The sequence below is a fragment of the Lactuca sativa genome, chromosome 5, assembly GCF_002870075.4.
Source record: "Lactuca sativa cultivar Salinas chromosome 5, Lsat_Salinas_v11, whole genome shotgun sequence".
In the NCBI taxonomy this organism is placed as follows: Eukaryota; Viridiplantae; Streptophyta; class Magnoliopsida; order Asterales; family Asteraceae; genus Lactuca; species Lactuca sativa.
In genome coordinates this window covers 360,362,052-360,383,941 of record NC_056627.2, presented here as the reverse complement: position 1 = coordinate 360,383,941, position 21,890 = coordinate 360,362,052, and the positions used below count along the sequence as shown (strand labels likewise).

At 30.0% G+C, this 21,890-nt stretch overlaps 1 long non-coding RNA gene across 32 annotated transcripts; it reads left to right on the top strand.

The window, feature by feature from the left end:
* The first annotated feature begins 830 nt into the window (after window positions 1–830).
* Window positions 831–20,856, top strand: LOC111902485 (uncharacterized). 32 transcript variants are annotated; one of them, XR_008223846.1, is made up of 25 exons: window positions 831–961; window positions 1,755–1,840; window positions 2,488–2,548; window positions 3,244–3,281; window positions 3,376–3,406; window positions 4,627–4,674; window positions 5,065–5,138; window positions 5,292–5,361; window positions 5,461–5,518; window positions 5,889–6,029; window positions 7,079–7,144; window positions 8,190–8,241; window positions 8,332–8,402; window positions 9,071–9,307; window positions 11,156–11,631; window positions 11,697–11,752; window positions 11,825–11,982; window positions 12,547–12,579; window positions 12,658–12,701; window positions 12,795–12,876; window positions 13,014–13,099; window positions 17,752–17,825; window positions 17,973–18,042; window positions 18,209–20,235; window positions 20,451–20,856. It is a non-coding gene; the product is annotated as an uncharacterized LOC111902485 (long non-coding RNA). The 32 variants fall into 32 exon arrangements; XR_008223841.1 differs by having other exon boundaries at window positions 3,376–3,427; XR_008223838.1 differs by having other exon boundaries at window positions 2,681–3,281.
* Window positions 20,857–21,890: the final 1,034 nt, after the last annotated feature.

The window sequence follows — 21,890 nt, the reverse complement described above, 5'->3', positions numbered from 1 at the left end:
TCAGGTAAGCTCAGGCTGAGGGCGTACGGCAGGAGAACTGGAAGCTTGAGAGGATTAGAGGCGAGATCACCCAATTTGTGTAGGATAGTCGGGGATTGTTGACCCGTTGCGGTCGGTTCTGGGTTCCGATGTCCGGTCGGTTCTGATTTCAGTTTTTATGATTTAGTTTAAGTTTTTTTGGGTTGGCAAACCATTCGGTTTTCGGTTTTTGTGGTTTGGTTTTAGTTTATTTGGTTTGAAACTATTCAATTTTGTTTTCTGTTTGTGTTGAAAAACCCAACTATTTTTTTTAGGAATGTAACGTTCATACAAATATATGGATCATTTTGATAATTTAGTCTAAAAAATATTAAACTTTTAAAGGGATCACTTTGGTTCCGTTTTCTGTCGGTTTTTTCCATAAAAACAAAACCACCCTTAAAACGTAAAACTTCAGTTTTTCAAAAACTAAAAATCATTCGTAAAAACTCACCTTCTCAAAGTAGTCAAATTCGTGAGAACAAATACGCCATTCAAAAAAATCAACAAAAATGCTACATTCAACAACATTTTTTTTTTAATTTGAACATACTATATTTTGACAATAATTTAAAATTAACATATTTGACTTGAATTTACAGATCCTGATAAAAATTTGATTGACTTGAATTTACAGATCCTGATAAAAATTTGATTAAAAAATAAATAATTTTTTAATACAATTTAAACTTAAACGATTAAACCAAAAAATAACAATGTTATTTTCTTTATCAGTCTAAAAATATAAAAAGCACCCTGTAAAAGCTTAAAAAAACCTTTTAAAAAAAAGAATCTATAGACGGAATAATTAAGGAAATAAAATATGTTACCGTTGCGTTGGGCACGTAAACCGTCCTCAGAAACCTACAAATATCACGACCACCACATCAATCTGCACTCCCTTCGTTCTTCTCCAACAACATGAAACGTCTCTTCAACCCACGTCTGTGTTTTCCATATTTTGGTTTTTCCTCTGTCACTTGTCTTCTTCTTGATTCTTCTTTGATAGATCTTTTCGAACGCTTTTCATTTTTTTTCTACTTTAAAATTAGGGTTTTTGAGTTTCTTGGTTTTCAGTTTTGAAAGGCAAAGGTTCCTTATACAAAAGTTTCCTACTTCAAAATTAGGGTTTTCGAATTCTTGATTATAAGTTTCTTGTTTTTCATCCTGTTCTTCTTTTAGAACAGAGATAATCTTCGAATCTTTTGGTTTTATCAAATTGCAGTTATTTTGACTAGTCCATTAATCACGTTCTTGATCCTGCTTAAGTTTATTGCTCGACTTTCTTGTTCAACTATTTATTTTGAACTATGAAGATACAGACTTTTGATTTTATTCATTCAAACTTCTTTTTTTATGTTCCTTTCCTGTGATAATGAAGCTGTTTACTTTACGAGTTTTTCTGAGTTATTCCTTCTTATGTTATTAAATTTTTTTGGGTTTATCCCTATAACTTTTTTTTACGTTTTATGCAATAAGGCCTCATCGCCTTCTTATTTGGATATTAAAGTTCAGTTTTCTTATCTGTCCACATTATTTACTTTCTTGGAACTTCTTTCTTTCTTTTTTAATCTGTTATCGTAATCAACAGAATTTCAACTCTGTTGATAACAATCTTTTAGTGACAATGGACCTATTTTAGGTTGCTGAAGTAAAAACAAAAGATAGCAGTGTAATGAACTTTTTTCTTATTAACTTTCTTGCATGAATCTTAATGTCATTCGTTTTTTCTACAGTTGCTTTAATGGAGGAAAATACACACATTTTTACTGAAGTTCAGTTCATGTCAACAGATGCTTGGTGGTAATATGCAGTCTATCTGGTTTGTGACCCCCTTTTTATTTTATAGCTTTTACATCTATATGAAAAATTAATATTCTTCAAATGGCTTATCATTAATATAATTTCATTTTGATGAGATGTTTGCTCAATGTTGATGTTCAAGTGGGGGTGTATCAGTAATGGCTTGTTGATTGATCATGCTCTTTATTGAAGTATCTTCCTTTCTATAATGGTCTTTATGATTATGTTTTTTTTTTAATCTTCTCTTCCTTTTGATGCCTTGGTTATTATTTCATGTCTTATGTGATCAAATGTTATGTTCTCTGTTTTCTTTTTGATGATGATGGGATGCTTATTTCTTAGTTGGCATGATTCATGAATAATGGTGTGCTTGTATATTGACTGACTATCATTGTATGTATAAGATAGGCCTCTTTGTGATATTTCTTTTAACCATTAAACATGTCATCAAGGGATCAGATTTAATTTTTTAACTGGACTTAAGAAGGTGAAAATAACCAAGGTAGTCAGCTCATCTTTTTGTGAATACTCAGATTATCATTAGTTGTTTAAGCAAAAAATGCAATTCATCCAATACTTCATTTTGTTAGATGATTAGTAAGTTGAATCATGGTATGTCAACTCCTTGAAACTCTTATATGTTCTTCTTGTTTTTTTTCCTTTTAGCTACAAAAAGAATATAGAAGATTATGGTCTATTGTATTATCTCCACTTAGATCAGACACAGGTAAAAAAAACATCATAAAAAAATGTCTCTTATCCTTTTATTTAAATACTCACAAAGAATGAGACTAAATATATGTTTATCTTTTCCTTTTTGAATATGTTTTATCTTTTTTCTATATTTTGCTATCTTCAGGTTGTGAAGTCAACATTCAAGTATTTGTCTACCTTATATTCTTCTTGAGGCTTGAGATCAAATATAAGGCATTTGATGTGGTGGTTTATATATTTTCAGACATCAATTTTTTCTTCGTTTTACAAAATCAATAAATTAATAATTTCACCTAACCTTTATCTTTTTTGTTAGATCTTGACCACTTATCCTGCTCATCTTGTGGTTGGAATGTATGCCTTTTTATTTTAATAGTTTTTAGTTTCTTCTTACAAAAATAAAAAGTAACTTATCAACTGTTTTTAATTGCACAACAGTCCTCTTTTTGATCATGATGCGATTGTTATTTCTTACTTGGGATTATTCAAGATGTGTCTATATATTGACTAACTATCATTGTGCATAGAACATGTTCACTATGAGATCCGATTTTTTTAAACGGCTTATCTATTTTATAGTTTTTACCCTTTTTTTCTTCGTAAAATTGATCTTCTTTAATTGGATTAACTTATCCCCTTTTATACATTTTGTACTGATTATGCTCATATTTTGATGCTATCAATTGCTAATGTTGATTTTGGCCCTAGTGATGATGGACTTATTAAAAAGGTGAAAATAAACCGAGGTTGTCATCTCATCTTTTTGTGAATAATCGGATTATAATTAGTTGTTTAATCATAAATTATAATTAATCTAAATCTAATACTTCATTTTGTTAGGGAAATGGCGGAGTCATAGATGCATGTAAAAGTAAGTTGCTTCTTAAGTAAGGTAATGAAACTAGCTAGTGATTTCATCATGCCTTTTTAGACTTCAAAACCAATGGGCAGATATTATTGACATTTTCCATCAACATTTTTTTATTAAATATCTTAAACCATTTCTCTTCTTCCTTGAAGGTACAAAAAGAATGTAGATTATGGTTCATTGTATTTGTATCATCTCCAAACAGATTAAATGACCATTTTACCCTACATTTCTATAAGAAAATTTCAAAATATTCATTAATTTCAACATTATTTACATTTTCTTCTTGATGAAATTAATTTTATCTAAATGGATTATCTATCCCATATAAATATATTTTCATCTGTTTTATAACTTTTTAGATTTGTTTATCAGGAAGCAAGTCCAAGAAATGTCTCTTCAACCATGTCTGATTTTCATATTTTGTTTTATCATATGTCCCTTATCTTGTTCTTGATTCTTCTTGAATGTTTTTTTTTTCAAAATTTTGAATGACAGGGGTGGTTCCTTCTATAGTTTCTTTCCTATTTGAAAATTAGGGTCTTTGAGTTTCTTGCTTATCAATATCATATTTTTCATCATGTTCATTTTATACATAGATAATTTTAAAATCTTTTGGTTTTATTTATTTGTAAGTGTTTTTGATAGTTGATTGATCCTGCTCTTAAGTTCATTATCTTCATCAGTCATTTAGAACAAAGAAGATACAAAATGAAAGATGTGTTAGTTTTTTCTTATCAAAGCATTTCACTTTAAAAAGTTTATAAGTTATAGGATTATACTCTCAGATTTCTTATTATAAGCACATTACCATTTTAAAAATCAACCAAATTATAACATTGCATTATAAGTTTTCTTTTTGTTACAACATTGTAAGTTTCAAATTTTTTTTTATCATCAAGGCATTTTATGTTGACAAATCTACCAATTAAGTTTTCTTATTATGAGCTCATTTCCCCTTGAAAAATCAACCCGTTTATAGCATTACTTTTACTTCTCTTGAATGATAGGCACAAATACAATGATGGAATTGTTCTTTTTTCCCTTAATTTATGTTTTTGTGGATGAGCTATATGCAGTTAGTATATTCATGCTTTTATACTTTGCCTTCTTATTTGAAGATAAAAGTTAGGTTTTCTTGGAACGTATTTTCTTTCTTTTTAATCTATTATTGTAATCAAGAGTTGATAACAATCTTTTGGTGACAATGGAGCCTTTTTTAGGTTGTTGAAGCAAAAACAGATGCTTGGTGTTAATCTGCAGTTTATCTGGTTTGTCCTTTGTTCACCCCTTTCTATTCTATAACTTTTACATTTCTATGCAAAATTAATCTTTTCTAAAGGGTTTATCCATCCCATATTAATATAGTTTATTTGTTTGATGAGATGTTTGCTGAATGTTGATGTTCGAGTGGGTATTTGTCTCAATTCTCTGTTTTTTCATAAATGTTTGTTGAATATCAGTAATGGCCTGTTGTTTGATCATGCTCTTTATTGAAGTATCTTCCTTTCTATAATGGTCTTTCTATGATTATGTTTTTTTAATCTTCTCTTCCTTTTGATGCCTTAGTTATTTCATGTCTTATGTGAACAATTGTTCTGTTCTTGAAATAAGAGCCTTTTTCCTTTTATATATTATTTTGATGCTATCAATTTCTGTAGGGCCATACAACTCTTTAATGTTGATTTTGGCTCTAGTGAATAGTGATGGACTTCAGAAGGTCAAAATAACCAAGGTAGTCAACTCATCTTTTTGTGAATAATACTCAGATTATCGTAAGCTGTTTAAGCATAAAATATAATTCATCTAATACTTCATCTTTTTGTTAGATGAATAGTAAGTTGAATCATGGTATGTCGTATTCATTTGGATTATTGATGATATATAGGGGAAATGGAGTGAGCTCCAAAATACAGATTGAAAGGAGTCATCTCTGCATGTAAAAGTTGCTTCTTAAGGTAATGAAACCAGTGATTTCATCATATAGTTCAAAACCTGAAAAGCAACCAATGGGACATAAAGAAAATAGATTATGTTCTTGTTTTCTTCATTTTCAGGTACAAAAAGAAAATAGATTATGGTCTATTGTATTATCTCCACTTAGATCAGACACAGGTAAAAAAAAACATCATAAAAAATGTTTCTTATACTTTTTGTGAATAGTCACAAAGAATGAGACTCAATGACCATTCACCCTACATTTCTAAAAGAAAACTTCACAATATTCATTAATTTCAACAATATTTATTAATTTGAATGTGAGAAGAGTTGGGAGGAAAAAAAAGTGCAAATAGATGGCTTAACCCATTTAGTCATTCTGTCCAAAATAAGTCAAAAAGAAACAACAATTACAATCTATAGCTTTCCAGATTAAGTGCTTAACTCGTTAACCTCTGTATGTGAAAGAGAAACAGCCCTTAACTTTATATTTATCTTTTTCCTTTTTGAATATGTTTTTTCTTTTTCTATATTTTGCTATCTCTAGGTTTATGTGGGGCTCACGAGGTTTGAAAAGTCAACATTCAAGTACTTGTCTACCCTCCATTGTTCTTGACACTTCAGATCAAATTAAGTCATTTGATGTGGAAATAAATTCGAATGCTCGCTTAAAACCGGGGACTATGTGGTAATTTCTATAATTTTTAGACATCATCTGTTTCCTCCTTATACAAAATCAATAAATTAATAATTTCACCTTTTACTTTTTTGTTAGATCTTGAACAGTTTTTGTGTTGGACATCACTTGCACCAAAATGTGGCTGTATGCCTTTTTATTTCAATAGTTTTTAGTTTCTTTTTACAAAAAAAAAAAAAAAACAAAAGTAACTTATCAACTGTTTTTAATTGCACAACAGTCCTCTTTCTCAAAGCACTTAAGGCTTCAATGGAGCATCATCTATGATCTTTGTAAAGATGAATTTTAAAAAGCAATGAGGTAGTTAGAGGTCCTTAATTATTAATTAATTTTAACTTGCAAATATCTATGTAGTGTGTAAGTTCTGAGTTTCTATTGTTTGTACAATAATGTAGGAGTTGATGTGAGTATGAAAAATTCTTGAAATTCTTTTTAGGTTGTTGTATATTATCTGTAGGCTCCTCGATATGATGGTGTTTTAGTAAAGGTTAGGTATCAATAGTCAGGTAGTGTGTGTTTGGTTTGAGGGAATGTAATGGTTAGTTCCATTGGAAGGAAAGAAGCTGTTTGTTTTGCCTGATGGAATGGAATGGAACCCTCTTGAGGGGAATGTGATTCCTTTTCCTTCCCCTTTGTTAGCAGTCTTATTTTCTTCATTTCATGTATCATGTGAATAAATATTATGTTGTGTGTTTTCTTTTTGATCATGATGCAATGGTTATTTCCTAGATGGAATGATTCAAGATGTGTTTGTATATTGAGTATCATTTATCGGTCTCTTTGTGATATTCCCCTTTAACCCTTAAACATGTCCATTATGGGATCAGATTATTTTTTAAATTGGCTTATCTATCCCATGGTCACATATTTTCATTTTTTAAAATGTGTTGGATTTATTCACTAACAAGTGTCTTTCTCTCTCTCTCTCTCTCTCTCTCTCTCTCTCTCTCGATCGAGATGCATGTGGTATGTTTCTTTAGTTAATGACTTTTTCCATTAGTAACCTTTTCATTAATAACATCTAATTTTTATCTATACAGTTGCTATAGTGGAGGAAATACATATATGCATACTAAAATTCAGTTCTTGTCAACCGATGCATGCTGGTAAATTGCAGTTTCTCTGGTTTCTCCATTCTTATTTACCCCCTTTATTCATATTCATGTGCATCCTTTCTATTTTATAACTTTTACCCTTTTTTTCCGCAAAATTAATCTTCTTTAAATGGCTTGTCTATCCCATATTAATATATTTTCATTTGTTTAATAACTTTTTGGATTTGTTCATTAGGAAGCTAGCCCAAGAAATGTCTCTTTAACCATATCTGTGTTTTTCATATTTTGTTTTATCATCTATCGATTATCTTGTTCTCAATTCTTATTTGATTGAATTTTTCAAAGGGTTTTGATTTTTGAATGCCAGAGGTTCCTTATATAATTATTTCCTACTTGAAAATTAGGGTCTTCGAGTTTCTTGTTTTTCATCATATTCTTCATAGTCGATTTATTTGTAATTGTTTTTTATATTCGATTCATCATGCTCTTTATTGAGGTATCTTACTTTCTATAATGGCCTTTATGTGATGGTTTAAGTTACGTTTTTTCAATCTTCTCTTCCTTTTGATGCCTTGGTTATTTCATGTCTTTTGTGAAGAAATGTGTTCTGTTCTCTGTTTTCATTTTGATCGTGATGCGGTGGTTATTTCTTAGTTGGCATGATTCATGATGTGTATAACATAACATAGGCCTCTTTGTGATGTTTATTTTAACCATTAAACATGTCCATCATGGGATCAGATTATCTTTTTCACATGGATCAAATCCCAATTCTATAACATGATTCTTTTTGCTGTACACATGAGCATCTCCAGTGCATACAAGTTTATAAGAGTTGTAAAGATTTCCATGTCATCATTCCACTCTTATACAACTTCATCTTTCAATTCTCCAATGCATACAACCTTACAAAAAAAACTTACAACTCCACCTCATCACCTTCCAATGCATATAACTCTCATACCACTCCCCCCTTAACCTCATATTCTGATGGTATTGCTGTACTAAAGGTCTGTCCTTTTGACATCTTTCATCCTAAAAAAAAAGTTTCTTTTTACTCTTTAAAATAATGAAAATTTTTGTAACTATGTTTCAGATTGGTAGTGACACTGAATTAGGCAAAAAGGAAGATTTTAAATGCCAAAAAGGTAGTTGTTGAAGAAGGAATAGTGTTGCTCCTCTTTATGCATCTAAATAGTTGGAATTGAGTAATTTTACTGAAGTTTATTTATTTGCAGGTGAATATGGTGAAAAATGGAACCATTGACCCTTTGAAAGTCATAAGAACAGCCTTGGTTGATGCAACAAGGTTAGTATAAAGTCATGAAAATAACTGTCTTGATTATAAATTTATTTTAAGATTCCATGGTACTTAATATATATTATGTTTTTACAAAAGACCTACAAACTGATGTCCTCTGTCTTACTTATGTTTTGTACACGAGTTATGCATTAATATGATCTTGCTTAAACTATTCTAACTTTTGTTTCTTGTTATGCAATTTTTTAATTTTGAGCTAGAAGTTGTTTTATTTATTTTTATTTTGTTTAATGTATTTTGTTGTGGTTTTCAAAATAAAGGGATTATAAGTAAGGTGTTTTATTAGTTTTTCTGACTTTTGTGAACATTTGCTATATTCTGTTTGTTTCAAATGATAACATTTTAGGGGGCACAAACAGTTAAATTAGTTTTTTTTTTAGATTCTCCTGGTTTTTATTAAATTGCAGTTATTTTGGCTTTCTTATTTGTCCAACGGATTTACTTTCTTGGAACTTCTTTCTTTCTTTTTAATCTATTATTTTAATCAAGAATTTAAACTCTGTTGATAACAATCACAATCTTTTCGTTTTATCTACAGTTTCTATAATGGAGAAAAATGTCCATTCTTATTCACCCCATTTCTATTCTATAGCTATTACATTTATATGCAAAATTAATCTTCTTTAAAAAATTTAATATAATTTTGTTTCAATTAGCATGTAGATTGTAGTTTGATATTGAAAGAAACTATGGAAGGCTTGCTTTTGTTGGAGATGCTGTGAGTAGTTCCTGATGAAATTGTTTGGTTATATATAGTCAACAACAGTTGGATCTTTAAGGTGGAAAAAAGTATGAAACATATTTGTTTTGAGTGTGACTTCAACTTATGCTACTATGTAAAAAAGGTGTTTATTGAGACACAAGATGTGGTTCAAACTCAAACTACTTGCTAGGTGACCTTCTTACTGCTATATGCCTATATTCTTTTTTTTTTTTCTACTTGCAACATTCTACTTTTATTCTTTTTTTTTCTTCTTAAGGTGTTGTACTTTGAAAAAACCTAGCCAATCATACCACTCTACTTTTATTTTTTCTTATTAGGTAGCACATTAAACTTTGAAAATTTTACGATTCGTATTTCAATGACATTGTTTGTTATAAAAGGAATTAAACATCATCCTACTTATCTTCCTACCCATATGAAATGATGACAAATATCTTAAAATACTTGTCACCATTTTATTTGGGTAAGAAGAAAAGGTAGGAGGATATTTAGTTTCTCTTGTTATAAATAAATAGGTAGATTTTTCAAAGTAATGATGATGATTTTGAATTTATCTTTGTTTCTATAATGGTCTTTATGTGGTAGTTTAAGTTTGTTTTTATCTTTTATTGATCATGATGACTTGCTTATTTTTCATGTATTGTGTGAACAAATTTTATGTTCTGTGTTTTCTTTTGTATCATTATCACATTTATTTCATTATAATTATATGTCCCATATAAATATAATTTTTTGTTTGTTTTTTTTCATGTAACGGTATATTGCTATCACTTAATAACACATTTAGTTCTTTTCAATGATATAACATAACCCAAGTCGACCTGTTTTGGGTATATGGGTCAAATTTGGCACATTCTTTTTGGAATTCAGAGAAATTATAATCTGTGTTGGGTATGTTCTGCTGTTATTCCAAATGTAGTGAAAAATAGCAAAATACTTTCAGTTCTTAATCCAGGTATGTTTTGTTCTACTGCATTTGTAACTTTTTTTACTTTGAAACATCAACCCATATAAGCATTGCACTTTTCACCTTTATTTCTGTTACAACATTGTATCTTTCAAGTTTTTTCTTATCAAGGCATTTTGAAAATAAATCAATCAACTTTTTATCCAATCAAGGCATTTTACATAGAAAAAATAAATAAAAATACCAGTTATTGCATTGTACTATCAATTTTCTTATTACAAGCACATTTAACTTTGAAAAATCAATCCATTTATAGCATTGTGCTTTTATGTTTTCTTTTTGTTACAACATTAAGTTTTTCCTTATCAAGATGTTCAAGTGGGGGTGTATTTGTGTCAATCCTCTGTTTTTTTTATAAATATTTGTTGAATATCAGTAATGGCCTGTTGATTGATCATGTTCTTTATTGAAGTATCTTCCTTTCTATAATGGTCTTAATGTGATTTTTTTATGCTCTTCCTTTTGATGCCTTGGTTATTTGATGTCTTATCTGATCAAATGTTTTGTTCTCTGTTTTCTTTTTTTGATGATGATGGGATGCTTATTTCTTAGTTGGCATGATTCATGAATCATGATGTGCTTGTATATTGACTGACTATCATTGTATGTATAAGATAAGCCTCTTTGTGATGTTTCTTTTAACCATTAAACATGTCCATCAAGGGATCATATTTTCTTTTTTAAATGGTTTGTGCTTATCTATCCCATATTCACATGATTTTTTTTTAATAACATTTTGGATTTATTCACCAGGAAGTTTTTCCTTTTTTGACTTCTCTTCCTGTGTGATGAAACATTCTTTCAATGTGCTATATATCATGACTTCCTTAGATTATTTGATAACATTTTTTTAATTCTCAACTCTTTTTTCGGACACTTTATTCGTAGTAATGTAATGGCACTAAAGGTATCCCATCCTTTTAATGTAGTGTAATGATTCTGTTCTTGAAAGCTAAAGCTATTAATGTTTTGATTATTGTTTCCATTCATGTTAAGAAATAAGAGCCTTTTTCCTTTTATATATTATTTTGATGCTATCAATTTCTGTAGGGCCATACAACTCTTTAATGTTGATTTGATGGACTTAAGAAGGTGATGTAATCATCTCCTCTTTTTGTTAATACTCAGATTATCGTTAGTTGTTTAAGCATAAAAAATACAATTCATCTAATACTTCATTTTGTTAGATGAATAGTAAGTTGAATCAGTGTATGCTGTATTCATTTAGATGGTTGAAAATGCATGTCTTAAGGTAATGAAACCACTGATTTCATCATGCCTTTAGAGTTCAAAACCGGAAAAGCAGCCAATGGATATGTATTTAATTTTGACATTTTCCACCAACCTTTTCTTTATTAACAACTGTGGACTCTTCTCATGTCTGAAAGGTGTTCTATATTCTAACAAAATTAACAACTGTGGACTCTTTGAACCTCTTATATGTTTTTCTTTGTTTTCATCCTTTTAGGTACAAAAAGAATATAGATTATGGTCTATTATATTATCTCCACACATATCAGACACAGGTAGAACTTCACAAAAAAATGCTTCTTATATTTTGTTTTGTACTGATTATGCTCATATTTTGTAGGTCCCTACCTATATATGACTCCTAATGTTGATTTTGGCTCTAGTGGACTTAAGAAGGTCAAAATATCCGAAGTAGTCATCTCTCTTTTTGTGAATAATATTTTGTATTCATTTAGATTATTGATACAGGGAAAATGGCATGGTCTCCAAAATTCAGGTTGAAAGGAGTCATATATAGATGTATCTCTGCATGTAAAAGTTGCTTCTTAAGGTAGTGAAACCTGCAGTGATTTCATCATGCCTCTATATAGTTTTGTTTCAAAACCTGAAAAGCAACCAATGGGCAGGTATTTTTGACATTTTCCATCAACCTTTTTTAATTAAATATTTTAAACCATTTCTTTTATATCCCTCATGTCTGAAAGGTATTCTAACAAAATTAGCAACTGTCAACTCTTTAAACCTCTTATATGTTCTTGTTATCTCCACTTAGATCAGACACAGGTAAAAAAAAACATCATAAAAAATGTTTCTTATACTTTTTGTGAATAGTCACTAAGAATGAGACTCAATGACCATTTACCCTACATTTCTAAAAGAAAACTTCACAATATTCATTAATTTCAACAATATTTATCAATTTGAACGTGAGAGGAGTTGGGAGGAAAAAAAGTGCAAATAGATGGCTTAACCCATTTAGTCATTCTGTCCAAAATAAGTCAAAAAGAAATAACAATCTATAGCTTTCCAGATTAAGTGTTTTAACTCATTAACCTCATTATGTCAAAAAGAAACAGCCCTTAACTTCATATATATATATATATATATATATATATATATATATATATATATATATATATATATATATATATTTCTTTTTTTTTTCTTTTTCTATATTTTGCTATCTCCAGGTTCTGAAGAAAGATATAAAAGTCAGCATTCAAGTATTTGTCTATACTCCATTGTTCTTGACACTTAAGATCAAATTAAGGCATTTGATATATGAATTCCTTCATCTTCAGGAAATGACTTGGAATGCTGGCTTAAAACCGAGGAGGACTGTGTGGTAATTTATATATAATTTTAGACATCAATTGTTTCTTCCATTTACAAAATCAATAAACTAATAATGTCACCTTCACCTTTACTTTTTTAATAGATGTTGAACACTGATCCTGTTTGTCTTGTGGTTGGACATCCTTGCACCAATATGTCACTGTATATCAATTTTCTTTCAATAGGTATTAGTTTCTTTTTACAAAAAAAAGTAACTTATTAACTTTTGTTAATTGCACAACAGGCTTCTTTCTCAAAACGAGTTGTCAATCTAGAATCATCCATGATCTTTTTTAATATTCTCTCTTTTTTTTTTCTACAGTTGTTATATTGGAGAAAAATACACATATGTTTACTGAAATTCACTTCTTGTCAACAGATGCTTGGTGGTAATATGAAGTTTATGTGGTTTGTACATTCTTATTCTCACCCCCTTTCTATTTTATAGCTTTTACATTAATATGCAAAATTAATCTTCTTTAAATGTTTTCTTGTTGAAAGATGGGGAGCACAAACATGTGACTCCTCTTCTATTTTGATGAGATGTTGGCTCACTGTTTAATGTTTAAGTTGGTGTCTTGTTTCATTTCTCTCTTTTTTTTCATAAATGTTTGTTGAATATCAGTAGTCTCAATGTGGATATTCTTTGATGATATGAGATTTTGAGGCTAATTCATTGAGAAATTGATTGCAACTTTTAGGTTTTAATTTATTTTATTTGATTGCATGAATGTTTTCATGTATTTTGATTTAGGGTTACAAATAAACTGACACCAGAGTAACTTATATAATTTACTAATTTTTTATTTTATTTAATTAATGAGCTTAATGGGTTAAGCATTACTTAATGTTTTTAGCTTAATCTGGACAGAATTACTTAAAGGGTAAGTCCACAAACCATTACTTAATGTATTAATTAGACACCAACACTATACATATTTTCTTTTTTCCTCTCAGCTCCTCCCAAGCTAAAATTGAAAAATAATGTTCAATTGTTGAATATGTATTAATTTTTTGAAATATGAGGGAAAATAGTCATTTAGTCTTTTTTTTAGATGGTTTATTTGGTCTAAACAAGAAACACAGCTTATGTATGCAAATATCTTTACCCATTTAGCCACTTTACCTTATTAGGGAAAAAAACGAAACAGCTCTTTACATCTCTTCAGAAATATTGGGACAATTATTTATTTATTTATTTATATTAAATTAATGATATTGATAAGTGTCTTCGTTTCTATATAGTCTTCAGAAATATTTGCTCTTTCCTCTCCCCTTTGATCACAATGCAATCCTTCTTTTGATGAAATTTTGGGGGCACAAACATTCGACTTATCTTGAATAATGCAATCCTTCTTATGATCATGTCAGTTTTTTTTTCTATGTTTACTCATATTTAGTTCTTGGCAACTGTTTATTCAGACTCTTGGTTCATACTAGTGTATATTATTATTAATCTTATGATCATCTCATTCTTTTTCTACATACAGTTTCTATGGTGGCAACAAAATGTTTTGGCTTTAGGGGTAGAATGGTCTTTTGGTTAATGACTTTTTCAGTTGTTGTCAACTCGTGTGATGCTTGGGATCTTTTCCTCTGGTTAATGACTTTGTCCATCAGTAACCTTTTTTTGTTAATTATGAATCTTAATAACATTCAATTTATTTCTACATCTGCTGCATGTAGTGGGGATTTGCTTTATTAGAGTTATTCTATTATCTTTTGGCTTTAGGGGCAGAATGATCTTTTGGTATTATGGTCGTTTTGTTATGTTAGGAGCACTATCTTTGTCCCAGGTCTTTTTTATTTATTTCCATTTTGAGGTTATTGTTTAGGTAGCTAAGAATTAATTACTTTTATGAGAGAACTTTGTTCTTCTTTGGAGAGACTATTCCTCTTGAATGAATGGATTTCTATCTTATTGAGTGTTTGTTGCTGTGAATCTATAATTCTTTCCTACTTGAAAATTAGTGTCTTTGAGTTTCTTTGTTTTTCATCATGTTTCTTAACCATTGATTTCATCATCATGCCCCCAACATTTTCCATCAACCTTTTTTTTATTAAACCATTTCTCTTGTATCACTAAAGGTTAGGCATCAATAATAAGGTAATGTTTGGTTTGAGGAATCGGGGAGGGAATGTAATGGTTAATTCCACTGGAATCAAAGAAGCTGTTTGTTTTGCATGATGGAATGGAATGGAGCACTCTTGAGTGGGATCCGATTCCTTCCCTTTTGTTTTCTTCATTTCATGTATTATGTGAACAAATGTTATGTTGTGTGTGTGTGTTTTTTTTATCATGATTGATGATGTTATTTCATTTTTTAACCCTTAAAACATCTCTCTCTCTCATGATTTCCTTAAATTATTTGATAACATTTTTTTTCCATTCTTAACTCTTTTCTAACACTATATTCTAACATGATGTATTTTCCATCCTTTTATTGCAGTGTAATGATTCTGCAGTTCTGCTCTTCTATTTTTTTTTTTTTTAAATCTGTTGGATTTATTCACTAGATTTTTTTTGAAAGTTGGGATCACAAGCATGAGACTTCTCTTCCATTTGAGGTGCTTTCTCAATGTTTTTCTTTATTGCAATGTAATGATTCTGCTCTTCTATCGCCTTGAGATGCTTGTGGTATGTTTGTTTAGTTAATGACTTTTTCCATTCTTAGCCTTTTCCTAATGAATCCGAATAACATCTAATTTATATGTTTACTGAAAGTCAATTCTTGTCAACCAATGCTTTGTGGTTTCTCCATTCTCTTATTTACCCCTTATTAATATTCATGCGTGCCCTTTCTATTTTATAGCTTATACCCTTACCATTTTACTTATTTTCATATTCCTGTCTATTCTTTATATCCAACACTTTTTACTTATTTTCTTTTGAATGACCAAGGCCTATTTTAGTTTAAAGAGGAATGTGTAAGACCTACATATTGATGTGATCTATACAGTTTATGTTTTTTATTCGAGTTATACACTAATATGATCTTGATCTTGCTTAAACTATTTTAACTTTTGTTTCTTGCTATGCAATTTAAATTTTAAGCTAGAAGTTGTTATAAATAATTCTTTTCTTTTTGTTGGCTGAAGTTTTAATGTATTTTGCTGTGGTTTTCAAGCTAAAGGAATGTTGATGCCCACATATATATATCATATATGGTGTCTTATTAATTTCTCTGCTTTTTGTGAACATTTGCTATATTCTGTTTGTTTTAAATGATAGAAAGGGGGCACAAACATGTAAGTTAGGGTTTTCATCTTTGAACATTTGCTATATACAATTTTTTACTACTTGAAAATTAGGATTTTCAAACAGAGATAATCTTAGAATCTTTTGTTTTTTCATCTACACGTGTGTTTTTATTTAAATGAGCAATTCTAAGTTACTTTTATGTAAGGGGATATTGGTATCACTTAATATCACATTTATTTCTCTTCAGTGATATTACGTAACACAACTCAACCCATTTTGGGGGTATAAGGGTCAAAGTTGGCACATTCTTTTTGGAATTCATATCAATTATATTCAGTGCTAAGATACAACCGAGTGATTCTAAGCATCGTTTATTTTGTTTCGTGTTTGATTCTTGATCCTGCTCCTGCTTAAGTTTTTCTTGGTGAACTGTTCAGAACTAAGAAGATACATAACACAGTGAATCATAGTGATCTTTTGATTTTATTCATTTAAACTTTTTTTTTTAATCTTCCTTTCCTGTGATAATGAAGCTGTTACGGGTTTTTCTGAGTTATTCCCTCTTATTTTATTAAATTGTGAGGGTTATTGCTTAATCCTTTTAACTTTTTCTACATTTTATGCCATGAGGCCTCGTTATTCATGTTTTTTATTATAAATGTCCTTCTTTTTGGGATATTCTTATCTGTCCGCATAATTTACTTTCTTGGAAGTTATTTCTTTCCTTTAAATCGGCTATTGTAATCAACAACTTCAACTCTGTTGATACCAATCTGTTGGTGACAATGGAACCTTATTTGTATAGGTTGTTGAAACAAAAACAAAAGATAGCAGTGGAATGAACTTTTTACTTTATTAACTTTCTTGTATGAATCTTAATATCATCTTGTTTTTCTACTGTTGCTATAATGGAGAAAAATACACATATATTTAAGTTCTTGTCAACCGATGCTTGGTGTTAATCTGCAGTTTATCTGGTTTGTCCTTTGTTCGCCCCCTTTCTATTTTTACAGCTTTTACATTTATATGCAAACTTAATCTTCTTTAAATGGCTTATCTATCCCATATTTAATATAATTTCATTTGTTTGATAAAACTTTGGATTTATTCATTAATATGTGTTTCCTTTTTTGGCTTTCTTGTTGAACGATGGAGAGCACAACACAAACACGTGACTCCCCTTCCACTTTGATGAAATGTTTGCTCAATGTTGAGATGTTCAAGTGGGTGATTGTGTCAATTCTCTGTTTTTCATGAATATTTGTTGAATATCAGTAATAGCATGTCGATTGATCAAGTTATGTTTTTTTTAATCTTCTCTTCCTTTTGATGCCTTAGTTATTTCATGTCTTATGTGAACAAATGTTCTGTTCTCTTTTTTCTTTTTGATCATGATCCCTCTTCGTGATGTTTCTTTCTTTAACATTAAACATGTCCATCATGGTATCATATTTTCTTTTTAAATTTTTTTATGCTTATCTATCCCATATTCACACAGTTTCATTTTTCTTTTATAACATTTTGGATTTATTCACTTGGAAATTTTTCCTTTTTTGAGTTTCTGGTTGAAATTTGGGAAGCACATTCCTATTTGATGAAACATTTTTTTCAATTTGGATGTTCAAGTTGGTGTCTGATGTCAGCTCTCTCTCTCTCTCTCTCATCATGATTTCCTAAAATTATTTGATAACAATCTTTTAATTCTCAACTCTTTTTCGGACACTGTATTCATAGCAGTGTAATGATTCTGTTCTTGAAGTCTAAGACTATTAATGTTTTGATTATTTTTTCCATTCATGTTAAGAAATAAGAGCCTTTTTCCTTTTATATATTATTTTGATGCTATCAATTTCTGTAGGGCAATACAACTCTTTAATGTTGATTTTGGCTCTAGTGAATAGTGATGAACTTCAGAAGGTGAATATTACCGATGTAATCATCTCATCTTTTTGTTAATACTCAGATTATCATTATTTGTTTAAGCATAAAATATAATTCTTGTAATACTTCATGTTGTTAGATGAATAGTAAGTTGAATCATGGTATGTTGTATTCATTTGGATTATTGATGATATATAGGGGAAGTGGAGTGAGCTCCAAAATACAGATTGAAAGGAGTCATAGATGCATGTAAAAGTTGCTTCTTAAGGTAATGAAACCAGTGATTTCACTATATAGTTCAAAACCTGAAAAGCAACCAATGGGACATAGTGCTCAACAGCTCAAGTCAAGTTGTATCTGAAAGGTTTTTTAACAAAATTAGCAACTGTGAACTGTTTGAACCTCTTATATGTTCTTGTTTTCTTCATTTTCAGGTACAAAAAGAATATAGATTATGGTCCTATTATATTATCTCCACCCAGATCATACACAAGTAAAACATCATAAAAAATGTTTCGTATATATTTTTTTGTGAATACTCACAAAGAATGAGACTAAATGACCATTTTACCCTACATTTCTAAAAGAAAATCACAATATTCATTAATTTCAACAATATTTATCAATTTGAACGTGAGAGGAGTTGGGAGGAAAAATAAGTACAAATAGGTAGTTTTTTTTTGGCTTAACCCATTTAGTCATCCTGTCCAATATAAGTAAAAAAGAAAGAACAACTACAATCTATAGCTTTCCAGATTAAGTGCTTAACTTGTTAACCTCTGTATGTAAAAGAGAAACAGCCCTTAACTTTGTATTTATCTTTTACCTTTTTGAATATGTTTTTCTTTTTCTATATATTTGTTATCACAAAGTTTGAAAAGTCAACATTCAAGTAGTTGTCTACCCTCCATTGTTCTTGACACTTGAGATCAAATTAAGGCATTTGATTTGGAATGGATATATGAAATCCTTCATCCTCAGGAAATAACTTCGAATGCTCTCTTAAAAATGTGGTAATTTCTATAGTTTTTAGACATCAATTGTTTCTTCCTTATACAAAATCAATAAATTAATAATTTCACCTTTTACTTTTGTGTTGGATCTTGAGCACTCATTCTGGTCCTCTTCTGGTTGGAAGAGGTTTTGTGTTGGACATCACTTGCACCAAAATGTGACTGTATGCCTTTTTATTTCAATAGTTTTTAGTTTCTTCTTACAAAAAAAAAAAGTAACTTATCAACTGTTTTTAATTGCACAAGAGTTCTCTTTCTCAAAACACTTAAGGCTTCAATGGAGCATCATCTATGATCTTTGTGAAGAGGTTTGGAGGATTGATAAAGATAAAAGATGAATTTAAAAAAACAATGAGGCAGTTAGAGCTCCTTAATCTACCTCTCTTAATAAAAGAGAACTTTATGCCATACGGCTTCTCCTACATCCATTTCACATAAAAGTTAAATTACGTATTTAACCTTTGAAATCTATCTCGAACCTTCAATCTCGCCTATATTTCCTCTGCTCCACCTTCATATCAAATTCAAAATTCAGACCCAAATCTCCCTACATCGGTAATATATAATCAACAAAAATCAGTATATTCATTCTTTCTTTATCTCCCCTGTTTCTCTCTATAATCCTAGCAGCAACGACTAAGAAGGAGAAGTTGAATCAGAGATGCAAATGGAGTTGACTGCATCTTAGCTTGGTCCGTAGGAAATCAAATCATACTTCAAATTTTAAATAACCAAGGTTTAATCCTCCTAAGAGAATGATCAAACCCTAAAACGAAAACCTACCCTATTCGTCTTTAGGTTCTGATTTGCAGGTATTGTCACCTTCTGATTCCATCAATGTCGCCTCTTCTTTTCTCTATAATAATATCAGTTGTTTTTGTTTTTGCGAGGAAACCAAGAAAACTAAAAACGCTGGTCTCAAAGTCGGATCGTTCTTCAGCCCCGTTATCACCATTTTTTGCTTGGCGTTAATGGAGGCATCAAATTAAATGATTGTTCTATATATTTTGATTTGGTTTCATGAAATTTGGTCATTGATTTTTCTTAGTATGCTTCTAAATCAACAAGAAATTGATGAGAAACTAATCATCACTGATTTTTTATGTTGCTTAATTGGAAATCAGTGTCAAAAAATCCCACACAAGTCTTCATACTCTCGAACTTCAGGTTTTATTTTTATTCTTAAGGTTTTCTCTCTGAAACGGAAAACCACACTATATCCCCTTCATTTTCTACAATTTCATCTTCAATTTCAGGTTTTAGTTTTATTCTTAGGTCCTGACTCAAAAGGATACATCTGATTGGGAAAGGAAATGAAATTCGAGTGACTGGGAAAGGAAGAAAACATTCCACACATAGCCTTTGCCCTAACGAAGCGTCTCCCTTTCAACTATTTTCTTCCAGCAAGCGACGTCACCCGCAAGCACCGATCGAATGTTTCTCATCAGGTAATACTTTCGATTTCTACTTCCTCGTCTCATAATACTTTCGATTTTAGCCATTATCGACCAGCAACATCGATTTCCGCAATAGTTGTTTCGATTTTTGCTTCCTCGTTTCAATTGTTGTTTTGATTTTTGGTGAATGTTGTTGAAAGTTCAACTTTTGCTGTTTTGAATTTTCGAATTCATGGTTATGTTTACTGATTTTGCTGATTTCACAGAGCACGACTCTTCGATTCTTTACTCTTCACCCTTCACCTTTTACAATCATCCTAAGCCTTAAATCTACAATCATGTTTATTTCTCCAAGATTAAAAATTAGTCAGGGGTTCTCGTCTCTTCAGTCTTCTAGCCAACCTTGTGCTATACAAACTTCAAATCCTCAAGATTCAAGTCGCAAGAAGCTCAATGTTTCCAAATCAAGTCTCAAGAGTCAAGAAATAAAGCCTTCAACTTGATTTTTCATTCTTCCGACACTTTTTTGCACTCGATTTCCATGTTATAGTTTTTATCTAATGTTATTGCTTCTACTATGTATTTATTTATTTATTTTTGTTGAAATGATCTAATGTTTTTGGCTTTTAAATATTTTTTTTTCGATTGTTATCTCATGTGATTTTTATATCATATTTATGTGTCGTTTGTGTCATATGAATGGTTGGATGGCTATGTGATTATCGGATGGATATATCTTCTATATAATTGAATGTTTGAAGGGCTGAATTTATATTGATTTTCACTTCTGATTGGTGGAGTGGTTATAGAATGTATTTACGGCAGAATAGTTGTCGGTTTTTATTTCATCTAATGTTATGGCTTCGATTGTTTTTTTTATTGTGATACCATTTGTATGTGTGTATAATTTTGTATCATCTGAATGTTATATGATTATTAAATATCATTTGTTTTGAGTTATTGGAACATGCATATAAAAAGTAATAAAATGTTGTCATGCTTATATTCAAAAGCTATTAGGAAAATGGTCATTTTTTATCAATCAGCACATTGAGTCAGATGTATAATCAAACAACATGGTTTCTTACTCGGTCAAGATTTCTTACCTAGACAGACATTTCTCAGTCAGCAATTATCAAATGGGGCTTTAGTTTTTTTTTTCTCTGGAACAGAAAACCACACCGTACAAAAAAGGGTATGTTGTCTCTTCTGTTTCATCTTTCATAAATTACAGTATTTTCGGTCTTCACTCTATCCTTATCCATGCGCATTTGGAAACAAAGAAAGACTATAATGGTGGAAAATTTTGGTGCAAATCTGTAGTAATTGTTTTTCTGGTAACATGTTTATTTAAAAACAAAGATGGAAATAAGTAATGAAAAAAAAATCAAAAAATGTCACTTGATTATGAGAATTAAAGAGTAATTTGTGTTTGGAGCTCTTAGAAACACAAACCAACCTAAAATTCCTTAAGCTGTTTTCTTACCCATGTGGTAACTCCATTTACATTTCCATATAGTTAGGATTAGTGTCACATTGAAACGTCATTTTGGACTATAGCTTATTTGTGGACAAGTGTCTTCTATTACTCAAAATCTGTGAGAAAAAGGTTAACCAGTCAAAGCATGATGTATTATATTTAGCGGATATTTCTAAAACATTTACTCATTTATATGGTCCACTCAAGAATATCAAAATGTATATTT